The 17,676-nt window shown below is 44.2% G+C and overlaps 1 protein-coding gene across 1 annotated transcript in view; it reads right to left on the bottom strand.

Moving 5' to 3' along the window:
* Positions 1-1,970: 1,970 nt before the first annotated feature.
* Positions 1,971-17,676, bottom strand: part of LOC144767879 (uncharacterized) — a 45,155-nt gene continuing 29,449 nt past the window's right edge. The window contains exon 4 of the mRNA XM_078651233.1: positions 1,971-2,220. The gene's annotated coding sequence lies outside the window, so the exon portion shown is untranslated. The remainder of the gene's footprint in view (positions 2,221-17,676) is intronic.

Raw genomic sequence — 17,676 nt, 5'->3', positions numbered from 1 at the left:
GATTGTTGCTGCTCACCGCCTTCGATGGCCCAGAGTCTTCCGGGGTCTCTTGGAGCAGCGCCCGAAAGGTCTCCATCTACCCCCCTATTCTGGCAGTGAGTCTGCTGTGCGTCTGTGGGAGGGTGGGGCGGGGGGGTGTGCAAATGACTTTCCATGAGCTTGTAAGTAAAGCAAACCAAGGACATGGCCAGTAACAACAAGCATTGTCATAGCCAATAGGTCTAGCCTTTGGGGTCTTAAAGGTTTTTAGCTATGCAGCACACAAGATGCAACTTTACAAACATCAGAAGATAAACGGAACTACCTGAGGTAACAGTGGCAGGAACCGAATAGCTCCGGTCTAAATGTGCATGCCTTCTAAGCAGGATTAAACCAGAGCATTAACAACCGAGCTGCGGCGGGTGCAAAGATGACGTAAAGCAGCAAGGGAAAGGGACCTTCGAGTGGGAGTGACTTGAACCATGAAGCAGGCCTTATGTCTTAAGTGGCAGAAGAGTGCTGTACACGCTGCAGGAGCGTGGCAGCGTCTGGCCTGGATTCGGGGCCGGGGCTGGAGCCGCTGAACTAAGGTTGCTGTAGGGCCAATCTGCATTGTAGCTAGTCCAGTGACCAGCAGAGAAGCCCATCCACACGACCATCCAGAAGGTTCCTGCTGTCTCAGCTGCACCAGCTCACTGAGATGAACAGCCAGAGACCCCCACTGTAGCACCTGACCCACCCACTAACGAGATGCGAGAACAGAAAGCAATTCTTTGCTAGGGCATGCCAGCTCTCCCAGACACCATAGCCAATGGAGAACTGGCAAGCCTTCCTCCAGCAAATCCAAAGCAACGGTACAGTCTTGGAACCTAACAACCAATAAACAGTCATAACTGCCGGCCCAGTCCTTAGGTGACAGTTTACGTCTCTAAACTAATTTCCTTACTCCTGTCCCACTGCTAATAAAATGTTCCCTCGTAAATGATTGGGTAATTGCACTGGGGTGCCTGAGTTCTGCCGCTATTTGCTAGTTTATAAGAGCCTTCTGTGTTGTAGCTAGGGCAATGTCATGAGTAACGGGATTCTATCTGACAGTACTGTTGTAGGGGTTTTGGACAAAAGGTCACTGAGCATCTATCAAACAAGCCTTTAAGGGATGCAAGGAACGGGAGGTTGTAGAAATGGGATGAGGCTGTGTGTAGGCCAGAAGTGGGCTGCGAGTATCGGATTAATCTGTTGGATGTGGGAAAAGATGGCAGCTGCCACAACCCTGTGAAAGCAGGTGTTGTGCTGAAATTTTATGCCCGTATCCCATGTAGATGAGTTAGGAGTGTGACCGCCATGGTGAAAACTGAAGCACTGCAGCAACAAGGGCAGGGGTGAGGATGCAATAAAATACGGCCCTGAAGCTGAACACGCCCCCGCAGTGTAACACAAACAGACAAGAAGGAAAGAATAGTCCCCCAAGCAAACAAAGCGTAAAGATACAGTACTTGGTCCCTGCTCCGTGGAAAGGACTTTGAAAGAAACAAATGAAAACCAGTGGACAGACTGTAAACTTGTAAAGAAGTATATACAAAGTATATACACAAGATCTTCAAAGTTCAAAATAAAAAGATGCAGAGAGGGTGCCTCTGGAACCATTTGTACTTTATTAAGATTAGTTACAACAAGGTTACAATCGGTTAACTGAAGACTTTACTGCTAGAGACACAATTGGGCATCTTTGGGTTCCACAACCTGGAGCCATTCCTGAAATATGAGCACATTTCACAACAGCTGGATTTTAACCCATATATAATCTAGTTCACCGCTCCATCCTGTACTTTGAGGTTGGTGCTGGTCACTTCACTGCTGCTTCCTTCCGGGGTTCTTGTATTTGGAGCTGGAGACCACATTTAATTTTAAAGGCACATTGTTGGTCTCTGATGTCCTTAAATGACATTGCCTTTTGTTTAGGCTTTCTGGGGTCTGATGTCCTGGCGGTGTCAACTCCCCATCCAATATGTGCCCTGGTGATGGACTAACACGTAGCAGTCACAGATTCCAGCAGGAATGGTCAGATCAGAAGCACTGATAGTGTGTCTGGCAAGAGGGTGGGTCATTCCACGGACCGCAGACATCATCTGCATTGATGTGATATTGATTGCTTTGAAGTTTGTTTCAGCTCAAGTGTGGTTGGTCTTCTGAGGTCTCCTCTGCCTTCCTGAGCCTTTCCTAGGGCAGGGTTTTACTCTTTTCCTGCAGAGAAAAAGATAAACAAGTGAGGCCACATGAAGACACCTAGAGTTAGTTAATCAGCAGCAGGCTCAAATGTCTTCTATCCATCCCCTTCCTCAAGAATCCCACAGTTCATCATAAAAGTTGGGATCTCCCGGACCTCGTTGAATGTATGTGGTGTGAACATTGCAAGGACGCACGGGGAGCTTACCCATGAGTCGGAGCGGACCTTCACAAACTCATATAATCAGATTATATCCTGAGCTAAACAATAGTGTATCAATATAAGTGAAAGAAAAAGATAAACAATCTTCAAATCTTCTGTTTATTGGTTCCGTCTTTCTTCATAACCACACTAGCTTCACAAACCCATCACCGACTATTCTGAGCTGCAGTAGTAACAAGAGGAAAGGGCCAGGTGGTGTTAGACATTGGAGACCTGCTCAGACAAGGCAGCAGAACAGGTGTGAAAGTCAATGGTGTCATTTCTCCCAGGAGTCAAGAGACCATTTAGAAGATCAAACCTTCTGGCCGGACCCCACGGCAGGCGCTTGAGGTGGGTCCATGCGCGCCTGGGGACAGTCAACGCTGATGAGCCCAACTCTGGCACGTGTTCCTTGGCAGAAGATCATCTGACCGAAACATCAAGTTAAAGTCTTGTGCATTACAGGTAAAAAAAATGAAAAGATTTCCAGGCTTGGAAGAGTTAATAACTAAATAAAACTTCTCATCAAAGTCTGTCTTTAATGTCTACGATGAACGGGTTCATTTATTTTTTGTGTTGAAATTTTTTATTGAATTTTATCATGAAATACAGAGTAACACAGAAATAATAAAACAATAAATTATTGATAATATTAAATACATATGTTGGTGATAAATATGAACGAATAAATACCAATAAATAAGGAATCATATTTTATATAAATAGTAAAATGAATAAATAAGTGAGTAGATATATGGTATAAAGAACATGAAAAAGAATTTGATACCATACATATTATAATATATAAAATATTAAATCTAAATATAAAAAAGAGAATACCTTTGTACAAGATAAGTAGAATAATATCCGAGCACAAAAATGTATAAAAGAGGAGAACATTGATATGAAAAGTGGAAGAAAGAAGAAAAGAAGAGAAAAAAAGATAAACTGTAAAGAGAATGCGAGAACAGTGAGAGATAGTAGAACCAGAGTAAGGAGAGGAAGGGAGGGAAGATGGGAATAGGGGAATTGAAATGATGAAGGATAAAGGAAAGGGAAGAAGAAAATAAATACACAAAATATAAAATAATGAATTGGTTAATTCAAGTGTGTGCATTAGGAGAGAGAGAGTGGAGTTGGCATCATTGTTAATTTCAGTTTTTAGAAAAGAAGACCAAGTCTGGAGAAATACATCAACTTGATCTTGAAGGTTATAAATTGTGCGCTCATGTAGGGCTGTTTGCATCATTGCCACCAGCCATTCTTCCTGAGAGGGTGGAGAAGGAGACTTCCAATGACGCAAAATACAGATTTTAGCTGTAGCCAGTGCAGTGTGTAGTAGACGAATTTGTGGTTTTGAAAGTTTTGGAAAGTGTTGAAAATCATGCAAAAGGATTGTGGCAGGCGTAAATGGTGAAGATAATGGCATTGTGGAATGTAAAGTGTTGCCAACAAAGGACCTAAAGGACCTCGTTACTGGGCAATCGCAAATAATATGAACTATGTCACAACCAGAGGTGGAACATCTCCAGCAATTAGTGTGTGAGAGCAATCCAGCTTTATGTAACTTAGTAGGGGACCAGTGCCATTCATGAAGGATTTTAAATATACAAAATGTAAGCCTTGCTTCACGAACGCCTTTATGTAATCCCTCCAATATCTTGTCCCATTCAGAAGCCATATATGAAATAGATAAACGAGATTGCCATTTATTTTGAAGAGCATAGGAGAGAGATTGTGAAAACAAAGGAAGCATAATGGTTTTATAAAGACCAGAGGTCACTCCTCTAAACTTTCCCCACATATTTAGGTAAGATAGTATTGGGGACACCTGCAACACCCAAGGGGGAGGACCTAAGTGTTTTCTCAGACATTGTTGAAGTTGAGAGTATCTAGGGGAGTGTTGTATAGGAAGATTAAATTCCTCACATAATTTAGTAAAAGATTTAAAATTTCCATCATGAAGAAGTTGATCTGGGGAGTAGATACCAGCTGCTTTCCATAAAGGCCAGGATAAAGTGCACCCATTGATACGGATAGCTGAATTGTTCCAAAGAGGAGCCTTAACATGAATACGCACGTTTGAGCCTGGTATACGGTGCCCCCTTTGCCAAGATTTGTGCATGGCTGATAAGATCGGATTCTTGGGATCAGAAGAACTAGTGCCACTACCATATAAAAGAGAAAGATCTGAGTCCTTGGATAAAAGATGACGCTCAATGGAAACCCATTGTGGAACATCTTTAGTTCCTGGCAAAAAATAAGAAAATTGGGAGATGTGTAGAGCAAGGGAATAGTGTTCGATGGATGGAAGACTCATACCTCCATATAACTGATGGGCCTTTAATTTTGTTATAGCAAGACGTGGTTTAACTGAGCCCCATATAAAAATCTTAATCTTGGAATCTATTAATCTAAGGGTAGCTGAAGGAATCTGGAGGGGAAGCATGCCTAAAACATAGATAAAACGCGGAAGGGTGACCATTTTGATAGCTTGTACTCTACCCCAAAGGGATAAACCCAGAGCTTTCCACTTATCAAAATCCATTTGCATTTGAGAAAGTAAAGGAGCTACGTTATCTGCAACCATATTTTCCAAACCTTTCCTAGATATTTAAGATGTGAGGACTGCCAATGAAAAGGGAATCCATGAATCACTGCCCTTGTAGTGCCAGTAGAAATGGGTAACGCTTCACTTTTGTCCCAATTTATTTTATAACCCGAAAAGGAGGAGAAATCATTAATAATTTGAACAAGGGATGGAAGATATCGAGGAAGATTAGTAAGAGTAAGAAGAATATCATCTGCATATAAATAGATTTTAGAATGTTCAATTAGGAGAGGTACACCTATAATATCATCAGATTGACGGATAGCAGCAGCAAGTGGTTCCATAGCGAGAAGAAAAAGAAGGGGGGACAACGGGCAACCCTGACGTGTTCCCCTCCGAATTGGGAATGCATTGGACAAAAAACCACCGCAATTAACCTGAGCTGAGGGGTTGTCCTATAATAAACGCACTTCATTGATGAATTTATCCCCCAAACCAAATCTATGCATAATAGTAAAAAGGTATTCCCACTCAATGCGGTCAAAAGCTTTTTCTGCATCAAGCGAAAGAGCCAAGGTATCTTCTGAAAGATGTTTAGCAGACCACAAGGTGTGGGCCAGAGTGCGGAGATGGTTCCGAGAAGAACGCCCTGGTACAAAACCTACTTGGGTGAAATGTATTAAAGAAGGCAGTACTTTGCGGAGTCGAGACGCCAAGATGCTAGCCAAAATTTTAATATCACAATTTAATAAAGAAATGGGACGATAGCTACCACACAAAAGAGGGTCTTTGCCAGGTTTAGGTAGTACAGCTATAACTGCCTTATTAGAGAGAGGGCCCAATGATGATTCTTTATCAGCCTCAAGAAATGCAACATGTAACGTATCAATCATTCTATGACCTGCCCATCTGTAAAATTCAGCAGGGAAGCCATCTTCCCCAGGAGCTTTATGATAAGGCAGAGCAGCAATAGCTTTAGAGATCTCATCTCTTGTGATTTCACCATCAAGCAGAGCTCTACCATCATCAGAAAGACGCGAAAGACTCACCTTCTCTAAAAAAGAGGACATCTTACCTAAGTCTATTTGACTACCTGGGGTATATAAGGACTGATAAAAGGAGGCAAATTCATTAACTATCTCTTGGGGCCTTGTGAGTATGTCACCTTGAGTAGATCGAATAGCTGGAGTAGCCATTGCTGCTTCTCTTTGACGTAATTGTGCAGCTAACAACCTCCCGGCCTTCTCCCCTTGCTCGTAATGTCTTCCTTTCATCCTTTGTAAAGCAAATTCAGCTTTGGATGTAAAGAGACTATTAAGAGAAATACGTGCTTGCTCCAATAACTTGCGATTATGTAAGGTAGGATCTGACGTATATAAACGGGAATAGAGTTGAATATCTTGTTCTAAATCTGTCTGCTTTGCAATATTATTCTTATTAGCGAGTGCTGCATCGCGCATTAGTTGCCCTCTAATAGTGGCTTTAGACGCCGCCCAAACAATCCTGTTGGAAGTGACAGAACCCTGGTTAATAGAGAGATAATCCTGTAGATGGGATTGTAACTGAAGTTTACCCTTGGGCGTCCTGTGTCTTTGAATGTTCATACGCCATGGTTTACGCCCTGGTCGGGATAGACCTAAATCTAAAGATAAAAGGACAGGAGAATGATCAGACAAGGCTGCTTCTAGGATACGAGATTCCGTGACTAATTGCTTTGTGCGATATCATAAAATAGTCTAAGCGGGAAAATGTACCATGTGAGTGTGGTTCTGGAAATCTGGACCCTGTTGTTATCCCGATATCGAGGTCCAATACCCGTGTCACAAAATATCAACGTACCATGACAAATTTGGTGTCAACAGACCGATAATGATTAGGACATCATTCCTATGCATTTGCATCATAATCGAAGGTTGCTAACACCCCTAAATCATAGTTTCCGTCCCGACCCTTTAGACTCCATTTTGTAAACGACATCCATCTTACGTCTTGCCCTCATGATAAGTCAATTAAAGGTCGAGCTTGATCCAAAAGGACACGTCGACCTTCCCTGACTTCCCCCTGACCTGTCCCAACTGACTCCACTGCCTTCAGCCAGACCTGTTTGGGCAGCTCCTCGCCCAGTGGCCGAATACGATAGCATCAATGCATAACATTCCACAAACCATTCACTACATACAGACCATGCTTTCTGCAAACATGCACCTGTCCACGTTCCTTGTTTATGGCCAGTTTTATGACTAGGAGGTGCCCTTCTTTATTGTGGTTTCATCGATATCTGATGGGAGTTCCGGGCCTAACTGGGTAATCTATCAACGAGCTGGACATCTAAAATGTGGGCTTGCTTACATGACTTCGCTCTTTGTATTATTGTAGAAATATGTGTATAGCCATATCATAAACTCAAGAATTCTTGCTCGAAGCTATTATTTTTGTATATAAGGAGAAGGCTGGTTCTGTAAAAACGAACAGTCTCCCGAGAACCTACTATCCGTGTGGTGTACTTCTGGGACACGTGTTACTTGGTAGCTACCAATAAAACTTGATCTTTGACTGCGACTAGAAGACTCCGTGTTTCTGTGGTCCGGAACAAGGGAGAACTCAGAGGTCTTCGGGTGTTATCCCCTGGCACCAACGGGTCCCTAAAAACCCGTTACCTCAGTTGGCGCCCAACTCGGGGCGATATCAAGCGGCGACGGTCCAAGCCAGATGTTCGTGAGGAGCTTCGTGTGAAAATTCCAGAGGACGGCCAGCCACTTCAGCGACCCCTGTATGTCGACGTGGTTCCGAAGGTCTTTGCTGCGAGGTTCCCCGCGTCCCGACGGCTACGAAGGACTGCTGCCCTGACTATTGCCTTGTTTTGGACCCAGTGATCCTTGGTAGAGCGAAACGATAGACGAGTCTTCTAGCGACATCACAGATCTTCAAATACTTCAGTTAAGTATAAGTGGAGCGTCTCCCAGTCCTTAGTTTGTCCTTAGTTTTTGGTATCCTTGAGATACGCTTTGATTTGGTACTTGCAAGCCCCAAAGCCGAAGGACTCGTGTTTTCACGAGAAAATATCGTAACAGATAATCCTTTGAAGTTTGAAGCTAGACTAGTGAGCAAAGATGCCTGGTTTTAGCAGACTTGGAAACTTGTTTTGTCTTGGTTGTAGTAAGGACTCCCGATTAGAGGATTCTTGTCCGGTTCCTCCAATTGGAACTCCAACGTATGAGCTCTATGTAAAGCACGGCGTAGGTCCTATTGCATATAATGAAGTATGGATAAAATACACCCGCAAGGATGGTGTTTTAAAATGGCCCCAATATGGTAGTTTTGACTCAGAAATTTTAGATAATTTAGAGGTCAAATTGTTCAAGAAGAAAGCCCGGCCGGCGATGTTTGACTCTTTCCGTTTATGGCGTAAAGAGGCCAAACAAAAGGAAATTAAATTAGAAAAGAAAAATAAGAGAGAAAGAGGTATTTCGGTAATGCAAGCCGCGATATAATTTAAAGACAACGAAGAAGATCAAATGAGTGAGCAGTTGCACAGGCAACGTAAAATGGCAATAGATAAATGCTATCCTGTTTTACCATCTCTTCAGCAAGAGACAGTAAAGGAGTGCGAAAAAGATCCATTAATGGCGCATTTGCTAAGTTCGCCACCACCCTATGCGCAAAATGCCACAGCACCTCCGCAACCTTTAGTTGCACCTCTGGTAGCTGTTATACCGGCTCCTTCAGAGCACCCACCAGCTGTTCTTCAGCTGGCTTCTATTTCTCTGGTGCAGCCTCCTCAAGGCTCACCGATCACATCTACTTCTCCTACTGTTCCTTCTACAACTTCGCCTAGCGCACCTTCTATTTTCTCTGATACTCGTTCTACGAATGTTTCTGTTTCTGCTTTGCGTGACTCTGTTCTGCCACCAGTTATTCCTCCACTTTCACCTTCTGTCTGGCATAAAATGGCCAGCATTGTTACTAACATTCCTTCACCACTGTTTCGGTCGCCTAAAACGACCCCTAATACGGAACGAAGACAATTACGAAGCCAAATGCCTGATTATCAGGAAAGGGAGTCATTGAATAAGTTAGCACGGAATTGGGCTATGGATACAGCGAGATATGATGTAGAGTCTGTCATGAACGTCTTCCGTCAATGGGATGAACCAACGCAAAGATACGTCTTTGAGCAGATGTGTGTTTTTCTGTGTGAGGATTTGGAAGATAATGGTCAAGAAACCAACACTCGAGAATTGTGTAACGTACGATTTAAATTTGGGGAAGGTATGATCGTAGGTCCCGATGTCGAAAAAGCAGTTGAGATATTATTATCACATCGAAGTACGGGTGGTAATTCTGGATCATCATCTGAATGTGGTACATCTAGTAGGAAAAGAGCGAGACAGTACCCCATGAGAGAGGTTCCTCCGGTTTGGAGGGAAGGTGATGCGAATGCAAATCCACCAATTCTGCCTCATTTCCAGCGTGTATGGGTACATGTCCCCTGGAAAAGATCCGAAGTTTTAGCACTCAAGCAGACACTACCCGATCCCCGTAAAAACCAGACTGGGTATTATAAGGAGTTGTCGCAAACTGCAAGCTCATGTATAATGAATTTAGCAGATATAGACATGTTGTTTGGGAACGTTGTTCCCCATCCTTTATGGAGTAAAATCCGTCATACGGATCATGACCAAGAATTAGGTGACTCGTGGGCGAACATTACAACTACAGATGCTAGATAAGTCGGTGGTTTTAAACCTGAGCCGTTAATAGCTGAACTTCCCGGTAGGATTATCGCGTACATGAAAACAATAATGCCTGAAGTACGCGTAAACTGGGATAAACTCTCTGCGTGCAAGCAAAAGAAAGATGAGAATGTGTCTGACTTTTTCACGAGATTTGAGGAAACTTTCACCGACCATAGTGGTCAAGATATGGCTACCGAGGGTGGCCAAAGATTGTTCGTAGACAAAGTTGTACATAATTTGCTTCCTGAACTGTGTACTAAACTAAAAGATTCAGAAAGTGCTTGGGCTGTCTCTACGTCAGCGCAGATTTTAGCCACAGCCCAGTACTATGAAAATAGGCGCAAAGACGAGCTAGATAAGGCAGACAAAAAGACGAAAGATTTAAAAACTAAAGTTCTTCTCCAGCAGGCCTATCCGCCTCGTGTGGCTAGTCAGCCCAATTATCAGCAACAACAGCAGTATTCGAGAAACGCGCAAGGAAACGAGTTTCCCCATCAGCGTGTTCCGTATGGCCCGAATCAATGTGCGTATTGCAAGGAAGAGGGTCACTTCAAAAGTAATTGTCCGGCTCTTGCGCGACGCTTGAACGGTGTTTCAGGTGTAAGGGGAAGAGGTGTTCAACATGCCCCTAGAGGTAGGGGCCGTGGAAATTTCTCCCAGAACACAGTTTCTTTTCCGCCTCAGAATTCCATGAACAGCTTTGACCAACAGAATAATGCATCGTCTAAGTCAGCTCAGTACTATACTGACGACTATTACACCGAACACGATACTGAGGGTAACGATTGCTAGGACAGCCATGGACAAAGAGAGGGAGTTGTTTCAGTTCCAGTAGATCAGAATGGACCTTATGTCGAGGTAATTACATCAGGAGTGTCAGAGCCATTTCTGCTGGATACTGGTGCTACAAAAAGTTCTATTATGCACTCGAAACTTGCTGGCGCACCTTTGTCCGGCGAAATGAATGTCTCAGTAGGTTTCTCTGGCGCCCCTGTTAGAAATCCGATCTCAAGTCCTATATTACTTTCTGTTGGCCCATGCGAGTTGGAAGCACCCCTCATTCTTACGACAGGTTGCGGTGAAAATTTGTTAGGTTTGGATTTGCTAAAAAGGTTATATGCGACTCTATACTGTTCCCCCTTGGGAGTACAACTTACTTTAGGTAAGAAAGTCATTTCTCCAATATATTTGTCAAAGGAAAATATTCCAGCTGAATTGTCATCACTCCCTGATATACTTTGGGCTAATGGTTCTAATGATGTCGGTCGTTTGGAGATAGAACCGTATGTCATAACTTTGAAAGCCAACGTTAGGTTGCCACGTATTCCTCAATACAAAATATCTAGCGAATGCGAAAAGGCGTTGTTGACGCTCGTTTATGATCTGATCGATAAAGATGTTATCGAAGAAACAACAGGTAACGTTTGTAACAGTCCAGTTTTGCCAGTCTTAAAACGTACTGATCCTTCACAGCCCCCTGTGTATAGGTTTGTGATTGACCTCAGAGAAGTAAATAAGGTAGTTATCCCACAGTTTCCCGTTGTCCCCGACATTACTGCTTTATTGACAATGGTTCCAGCTTCAGCAGCTTGGTTCTCGGTGATTGACCTGAAGAACGCTTTCTTCAGCATCCCGATTGCTGAAGAGAGTAGAGACCTTTTCGGCTTCAATTTAGGAGGATGAATCTTCCGCTTCAAGTGCGCTCCTCAAGGCTACTGCGAAAGCCCATCAATATTCAGTCAGGCTCTGAAAACACAACTAGACACAATTGTGCTGCCAGATGGGTCAACTTTGATTCAGTACGTAGACGATCTGCTGATCGCTGCAGACACTGAAGAAATTTGCAAGCAAGCCACGTTGTCCTTATTGCATCACTTATGTGACATGAAGCACAAAGTCTCTCTTTCCAAACTACAATTTTGTCGACAAGACGTAACCTACTTAGGTCACATCTTATCGAAGGGGAGAAGGAGACTGACACCAGAAAGAATACAGGCAATCGCAGAACTAAGTGCCCCAAGGACACAGAGAGAGGTTCGAGCCTTCTTGGGCATTACATCGTACTGTAGACAATGGATACCAAATTTCTCACTACTAGCTAAACCCTTGCTGGCACTACTCTGTAAGGACACACCCAATCCTATGCCCTGGTCTGAAGATTGTCAGACGAGTTTCCACGAGTTGCGTGATGCATTGTGTTCGGCTCCTGTGTTGGGAAACCCCAACTACAGTAAGCCTTTTACATTATATGTCCACGAAAAGGAAGGTTGTGCATTATCAGTCTTAACACAATACTTTGGGGACAAACAGCGCCCATGCGCGTATTTTTCGGCAACTCTAGATCCTGTGGCTAAAGCCCTTCCAAGTTGTCTGAGAGCAACCGCCGCAGCAGCTGTCTGCATTCGACAGTCTGCTGGATTAGTCATGAATAATACTCTGATCGTTATGGTTCCGCATGCAGTAGACATTTTGCTAAATAGGACAAAGACACAACACCTCACTAGCGCTCGACTATCCAGTTACGAACTTACACTGCTAGCAAGTCACATCCACATAAAGAGGTGTGATACACTCAACCCCGCTACGCTACTTCCCATCCCGACAGAAACAGACACAGACAAGATTGATAACCATGACTGCTGCTTTAGGACAGAAGAAGAGACAAAAGGGAGAGTAGACTTACAGGACACTCCCCTTCCCGAATGCAATGATACTTTATGGGTTGATGGTTCATGTTTCAAATTGCCGAATGGTGATACGACTACAGCATATGCCGTAACTACATTACACACCATTATAGAGACCGCGCGCATTTCCCACAATTCTGCACAAGCCGCAGAACTTATTGCGCTTACTAGAGCATGTGTGTTGGTGAAAGGAAAGCGAGTGAATGTGTACACTGACAGCCAATACGCCTTTGGTGTGGCTCACAGTTTTGGGAGATTGTGGCGTGAACGTGGGTTCCTTACGTCACATGGTGCAAAGATACAACATGGTCAGCTAGTTAATAAACTCCTTGAGTCACTGACCTTGCCACTACAAGTTGCCATCATGAAATGCAGTGCACACAAAAAGATTCAGGACGATGTTGGCCGCGAGAATGCATTTGCAGACGAGGTTGCGAAAGAAACTGCAAGGAACACGATGAGTCGGATGTATGTTGTAGGTCCCGCTAGATGGGTTACTGATGTGGGAATGTGTGAGGACACCATTGACAGCGTGAAATCGATACAAGCCGAGGCCACTGAGAACGAGGTGAATGAATGGAGAGAAAGCACAGGTAGATTAGATGCGAATGGTTGTTGGGTCGAACTATCAGAACACCAGCGATGGCTATTACCTAATGCATATGTACTTGCAGTAGTAACAATGGCTCATGGAATTGCACACATCAGTTTGAGAGGAATATGTAAACTATTGGCCCCAGTATGGCAGAATAATAATATCCCAAAATATGCAGAGAATGTGGTCAGAAACTGTATGGTATGTTTAAAGTACAATCCCGGTAGGGGAACCCCAACTCCAGCTGGTCATTTTGCGCCTCCAACGTACCGGTTCGAGGTTCTGCAGCTCGATTTCATCCACATGGAGAGGTGCAACAATCTGAAATATGTGCTCGTTGTTGTTTGCGCCTTTTCAAGGTGGGTGGAAGCGTACCCCCTGAAGGACAATACCGCCTTGTCAACTGCCAAAGCCCTTGTCAAAGAGTTCTTCCCGAGGTTTGGTATGCCTAGAATTGTCTGGAGTGATAACGGAAGTGAATTCGTAGGATGCGTGATGAAGAGAGTGTGTGAGTGTCTAGGCATACACCAAAAATTCCACGCTGCAAATCACCCCAATCAGCTGGATTAGTAGAGTGCTACAATGGCACTTTAAAACTCAAACTAGCCAAGATCCAAGCCAGTACAGGTCTTAAATGGCCCGACGCCTTGCCTCTAGCACTCTTGTCAACCAGAATGACTGTGCATTCCAGATTAGGACTTAGCCCCCACGAAATAGTGTTTGGCCGCCCAGCCAACGTCTGGGGCGTGCCAAGGCCAAAGAAACTCAGTGAAATAGAACACCCCGTACTGCTTGACTACTTGTGCGAATTGACAACTAAATTGCGTGTTTTACACCAACAGGTTCACAGTTCCTCTCCGCCAGGTCACACCATCGTACCCGGCACGTGGGTTTTGGTGCGGAACTTCCAGCGCACCAACAACGAACAACCGAGGTGGACCGGACCGCACCTGGTACTTCTTTCCACGAGATCTGCTGTTCGGGTGGAAGGCAAAAAGTACTGGGTACATGGGACCCATTGTAAACGGGTCCCTCTGCCACTTCCATACGACCGGAGGGTCAACGAAGGACTTGCCGACTCAGAGACAGAATCCGTACCTCGCTTCATCCCTTTCAGCGATGCACGTTTGAAAGAAACTAGTACCGAAAAGGAGAGTGATCATATTTTACAAGGACTTGTGCCACCGTCTATGCAATTGGACACTACCGAACCCGAGACATTGTTTGAAGACCACACCGTACCTGGGAAACGACGGTACAACCTAAGGTCTAGACAAAGAGACTAATAAAAATGCAAACTAATGTGAATTTCTTTTCCCCTAAGAACTATTTTTGATTTTTCAGCTCTCTCGTCCCAGGGAACTTGCTCATTTTTGATTTTCGAACCGCCATCCGGTTCTGCTGCTAGGGTCGCGGTTGAAGTCTGGGGAGTGCAACTGGGGAAGTTTTAGGTCCACGGTTCTAGTTGGTCCACGGGAGTTACCCCGGACTGAACAGAGCGCGCTCCCTGGCAGAATCAATCTACCACCGCGGGCAGCAACTAGAGGATGGAGTTTCCTAGGGTAGAGAGACCTATCAGACTCACGAACTTTGAAAAACAGTTATGCACGATACTGTCCAAAAGAAGATTCCTGATAATATGTGTTTTAATGTTATGTAGCATAGTTGTGTTTTTGACTGGTTATACTCTATTCATATTTAAAGTTACCTTTTCGAATGACACCCAGCCACCACCTCCTCCTACTATTTCTCCACACTACTTTCACCCTCTACCTGAACACGAGTCTGCCCGAAGACTCGAATTTGTAAATAACTCTTTCATTCAACTCCTACACCAACACCAATCCATAATGAACACATCAAACTGTTGGATATGCGGACTCATGCCACACACAACCGATAAGGGGATCCCATACTTCATTCTGCCATTCAGTTATTATGGTTCTCTGTGGGCTTTCCAGACCATGTTCCTATTCGCCCTAGAACCATACCCGACCCGTTCCACTGAGAGCGATTCCAGTAACAAGGCACTAATTGCAGGGATAAGAAATATGAGTAGGGATATCGACACATATCTGACAATCCCCAAAGATGAACTCAGTCCCTACACCCGTTGGAACGTGACCAAACATGGGGTTTACCTGATCAAGAGCCAGGCAGCAAAGAAATCCCGCCCAGTTTGGGTAGTGCCCCACCGAGGTCATTTATGTTTACAGGGTATTGGTAGGGATCCCACAGCACAGTTAGGAAAGAGCATTTGCACAGAAACATACGTGTTCGCTTCCCGAACTTCCCCTATACTCTTAGCAGCCAAAGGCACGTATTTCATCTGCCACGACCAAGCCTACACGTGGTTGCCCCCTGACTTCTCAGGTACATGTTTCATCTCATTTCTGCTGCCTCCCACCTACACGGCCAGAGCAGATTACCATCGGACAAGGACAGCTAGGGGTGTCGTGAGTAAAGACGACACCGCAAGTCAGGAATTCGCTGACTTTGCAAAGGGTTTTCTGCCATTTTGGGGGCCTATGGTGAACAGCAGGAATATTCGTCAATTAGCAAGGATAGTTGAATCCGCCGTGATTGAAACGGCCGAAGCCCTTGGCAATTTGACAACCGAGCTTCAGTCGGATCGACTTATGACCCTTCAGAACCGAGTTGCCCTAGATATCATACTCGCCGATCGTGGTGGTGTGTGTAGAGTGATCCAATCCAGTTGTTGCATTTTCATCCCTGATAACGCACCGACAGTGTACCAGGCCATCTTTAAACTACATGAAATATCTGGTTCCCTTCACGTTGAGAAAGGGGATTGGTCCTTGCTGGGGTGGTTCTGGGAACTGATCACCGGCTGGGGATGGAAAACACTGATCTTCATTGGGATGATCTTAGCGCTTCTGTTTATGTTCTGCCTATGTGTACAGTGCGCTCCTGCACTATGTGGCCTCTGTGCTACTTCGTGTGTACGGAAGCCTGTGTCAAGGGACGAACGGAGTAACAGAATGATGCTACAGCAGCATCTCCACGAATTTCTTCATACCGATTTGGACTCAGATTAACGTGAGTTATTGCCTTACATAAGGGCAAAAGGAGGGTCTGTGGTTCTGGAAATCTGGACCCTGTTGTTATCCCGATATCGAGGTCCAATACCCGTGTCACAAAATATCAACGTACCATGACAAATTTGGTGTCAACAGACCGATAATGATTAGGACATCATTCCTATGCATTTGCATCATAATCGAAGGTTGCTAACACCCCTAAATCATAGTTTCCGTCCCGACCCTTTAGACTCCATTTTGTAAACGACATCCATCTTACGTCTTGCCCTCATGATAAGTCAATTAAAGGTCGAGCTTGATCCAAAAGGACACGTCCACCTTCCCTGACTTCCCCCTGACCTGTCCCAACTGACTCCACTGCCTTCAGCCAGACCTGTTTGGGCAGCTCCTCGCCCAGTGGCCGAATACGATAGCATCAATGCATAACATTCCACAAACCATTCACTACATACAGACCATGCTTTCTGCAAACATGCACCTGTCCACGTTCCTTGTTTATGGCCAGTTTTATGACTAGGAGGTGCCCTTCTTTATTGAGGTTTCATCGATATCTGATGGGAGTTCCGGGCCTAACTGGGTAATCTATCAACGAACTGGACATCTAAAATGTGGGCTTGCTTACATGACTTCGCTCTTTGTATTATTGTAGAAATATGTGTATAGCCATATCATAAACTCAAGAATTCTTGCTCGAAGCTATTATTTTTGTATATAAGGAGAAGGCTGGTTCTGTAAAAACGAACAGTCTCCCGAGAACCTACTATCCGCGTGGTGTACTTCTGGGACACGTGTTACTTGGTAGCTACCAATAAAACTTGATCTTTGACTGCGACTAGAAGACTCCGTGTTTCTGTGGTCCGGAACAAGGGAGAACTCAGAGGTCTTCGGGTGTTATCCCCTGGCACCAACGGGTTCCTAAAAACCCGTTACCTCATGAGGGTGAAAAGAACGTATATTCTTTGTCTTGTTGATGACTGAGACGCCAATGATCAACCAAACCATTATCGGAAAATATGTCATTTAATACCACTCTATCCGCTGCATTGGCCTTATCAAATGAACCAGTTTTATCTAGAATAGGATCTTGTACCAAATTCCAATCCCCGCCAATGAGGTATTGCGAGGCATTAATCTCTGTAAGAAGGCGATTCAATCGAAGGAAAAAAGACTTTTTAGTGCCAATCGGAGCATAAATGGACCCAAGACAAATGTAAGAATTCCCGATACGTAATTTGGCAAATACATATCGACCATCAGGATCTGACCAGGTCTTCGAAATTGTGACTGGAAGTGATCTGCGGATTAGAATTGCAACTCCACATTTGCGGACAGGGTTAGTATCTGTAGGGTCATTTTTGTGAATGCTGCTGTGAATGACCTTCCCTACCCAATCCCTACAAAGTTTGTCAGATTCAATCTCATCGAGTTGTGTTTCTTGTAATAAAGCTATGTCTTCATGTTTGGACTGTAAATAAGAAAGTACCTACTTTCGTTTAATGTAATGAGTGAGGCCATGAACATTCCAAGTAATGGTAGATAAAGGATGGATATTATTCATGATGGGATACAATCAAAAGAAATTGAGAATCAAAGTAGTAGTCAAAGTGGGAAAAATAAAAGGTAGGAATACAATGGGAGGGA

The sequence above is a fragment of the Lissotriton helveticus genome, chromosome 7 (assembly GCF_964261635.1).
Source record: "Lissotriton helveticus chromosome 7, aLisHel1.1, whole genome shotgun sequence".
Taxonomy (NCBI): domain Eukaryota; kingdom Metazoa; phylum Chordata; class Amphibia; order Caudata; family Salamandridae; genus Lissotriton; species Lissotriton helveticus.
Note: the sequence above shows the minus strand (reverse complement) of the source record. Positions and strands in the feature narration are given on the sequence as shown.